Genomic DNA, 3516 nt, shown 5'->3' with positions numbered 1-3516 from the left:
GGATAATTTTCTGGGGAAATAATGTACTCAACTTACAAACAGTTTTTAAAGTGCAGAAGAGAGCAGTGAGAATTATAACTAAAAGCAGTAAGTGGGCTCACTGCAGAGAACTATTCAAAATACTTGGTATTCTAACTGTTCCCTGTTTATTTATGTTCCACACTATAGTATATATAAAGAAAAATATAGTGAATTATAGTACAAACAGCATTTTACACAGCTATAGCACAAGAACAAGCCACTGCCTTCATCTAGATAGGAGAAACAAGCATAAGACCCAAAAAAGTTTCTTGTATCAGGGTGTAAAATTGTATAACAAGCTGCCACAGGAAATCAAAGAAATTAACAGCATGTACTGTTTCAGAAAAACTCTTAAACTGTATTTTCAGGAACACTGTTTTTACACAGTAAGTGAATATTTAAATGTTTGAATGTAATTTAAGTGACATAATGACATTGTATTGTATATTCTGTAAATGTATAACAAGCTGCACAGGACATCAAAGAAATTAACAACATGTACTGTTACAGAAAACCCTTAAACTATATTTTCAGGAACACTGTTTCTAAACAATAAGTGAATATTTAATTGTTTGAATGTAATTTAAGTGATAAATGTCATTGTATTTGTATACTCTGTAAATGCATATAAAAGTGTCAATGTATCTGCAAAAATCACTGTATCCAAACTGACAACATCCATACATTGCAAAATGTCTACGGATGGCTAATCAAATAAATAAATAAATAAATAAATAAATAAATAATAAAACTTGCACAGAAACTTAATTCAACTTGTTTTGCCCTCAGAATTATTGCAAATGTTTGTACCTCAGAGGGTGCCAGAATGGCATATTTAGGCTATTTCCAATCTCTTGCCACATACGGAATAATATTTTGGGGTTCCACAACAGGGCGCCTAAAACAAATTTTTTTTGTTGCAGAAGAGGGCCATCTGAATAAACAGACACACTGCAAACCCATATTCAAAATGCTTAGAATACTTACTATACCATAATTATACATATACAAATGTGTATTGTATGTCAGGACCCACATTGCAGATTTTCAGACAAATGCCGACTTTCATAACTACAATACACGTAATAGCGCAGCACTCCATACTCAGTGAACAAAAAGAATGAATACACAAAGGCATGTGAGCCATATCGGTACAAAACTGTACAACACACTGCCAGTAAACATCAGGCAGTTAGAAGATGATAACAAATTTAAAACAGAATTTAAAAAATTTCTAGTAGAACAATGTTTTTATTCTGTAAATGACTATGTAGGTCAATAAATTTTTTCTGATGATATTTATAAAGGCAAAATGGAAAATACTCTATCTGTACCTAATCATTCATTACCTAATCATTCATTACAGACAATGTAGGTCAATACATTTTTTCTGGTGATATTTATAAAGGCAAAATTGAAAATACCCTATCTGTACCTAATCATTCATTACCTAATCATTCATTACATTTACATACTTAAAGGACAGCTGTTGTGTAATGTAAATATATACTTAAGCAGTGTCATGTATATAAGGACTTGCCGTTTAGGGAGGACAAAACTAAAGCCTTATGAAAAACAGACTATGAATTTAAAATAACAAGCAGGGATGCATATAGGTTATATTAATTTCATTGTATTATTATTAACTTCACTGTATTACTTTGTTTTGTACTTTTTTACATATATATTGTTTGTGTCTCATTTCTTTGAAATGGCTTACATGTACCCTTGACAACATCCATACAATATTTATTGTCAATGGATGGATAAATAAAATAAATAAATAAATAATAAATAAATAAATGTAACATTTGTTGATTGTTGCAGTTCCTCATCTAATGGAAAACCATAATTCAAATTAGATAAAAAAAAAAGATAGTGTGTTTTCTTTACAAGTTCTTCATATACATTAGCAACAAAATTGAGGGAAAAAAATAAAAACTACTTCCTGATTCATCGCTTGAAACACTTTCTCACTCGTAATTACTGTCATCGTCACTGACATCAATATCAGAGTCATTTTCTGTGAATAAAATGTCCAGAACTTCACTTTCCTGGAGGTCTCTAACCGTCATTTTTGCTCAAAATGCTTGTACACCATCACAAATTTACAGTTGTGTGCCAAGTGAAAATGTCAAAGAAGTGATTGCTATACTGACAGATATTCAACTCATACAAATGATACACAGAACTCATCAACTGCTGCTGCATCTAGTGGACAAAATATGAACTACTGCATATACCTTACAGCCACCAGCCATGTAGTGTGTTGAAAAACACCTTTCAACGACCGCAAAAGTGGCACCCGTACTTGATAAGGGCGCCATCCACATGGCCGAAACATGCACACCTGTGTGGCATATGGGCATAGTGTTGAATGTTTCAAAGCAATAGCCTCAGGCAAGCAGGTCAGACCAGGAATGGCCAGGTAAAAGTACATCAGGAGTTACCTGCTGACAGAACAAGCACTGTCTCGATGACATTGGGCAGTTAGCACATAACCCAGCCCAGCAGGGAGACCAGTGGAAAAGCGGAGCCACTGTGCCACTGATGACTTTATTGCTATATGTCTGAGCTGTGGCTCTGTCACATAATTTCTCAGCAAAGCAAGAATGAGCCAGATCCAAATAAATACTACTCATTTTTAGACAGATTTATGCGGTCTGACAACAACCAACTTTGAGGGGATGTCTATGCAAGTCTTTGAATTGACATGAGTCTGCAAGATTCCACCTGCAAACTGTAATGGGACACCCTCCTCTAACATTGCCTTTTTTAAAAATAGGAATAGCCCATACCAGGAATATTTTTGAATCTTATACATGTGAATATTATCTCACCTGTTTCACTAAAAGAACTTCATATGGTTTTGTATATGATGTATTATATTTCAGACTAAAATGTATAAAAAGAAATTAATTTGCTGCAATTGATTGTATTAACTCTGTATGTACAGTTAAAATTACTCTTCTTTTAGAAATATTTGAAATTATGAAATATCTGGCATTCTTAAAATTCCCATTATTAATTGCAAAATGTAATGATCATTATTAAATTTATTTCTGGATTGATTTATAAAATAATGTTATATCTTGGTGATGATTCTTCTTTTGTCAAAAAAGTTTGTAAACTCACTTGTTTTGTAAACTCTTTGGAATACTGTTGGTACCACAGAAAGTAGTAGTGGTGGGCATGCCTCTGATGGAATCAGACGTGTTTTTATGTCTGGCAATAACAATGTAAATTTCTGATTTATGGAAGTAGAGTTTGTAAAGTCATTGTGATTTAGAAGAATGTGACATAATAAAAAACAGGTGCAATCAGAAATCATACGACAGGCTTACTTAAAATTTATCTAGTCTTCCAGAACCCACAAAGCTAAAAAAATTTCAGCCTCAAGAACCTAGCCATAGACATGACAAACTGCAGCCAAAAACAAGAAAATGAAGATAAATAAAAAAGTTATTTGTACATCTTTTGCCTCTCTAAGCTTTT

This window comes from Schistocerca americana, chromosome 7, assembly GCF_021461395.2.
Source record: "Schistocerca americana isolate TAMUIC-IGC-003095 chromosome 7, iqSchAmer2.1, whole genome shotgun sequence".
Classification (NCBI taxonomy): Eukaryota; Metazoa; Arthropoda; class Insecta; order Orthoptera; family Acrididae; genus Schistocerca; species Schistocerca americana.
The sequence above is the reverse complement of the archived record's forward strand: the minus strand, read 5'-3'. Positions refer to the sequence as shown.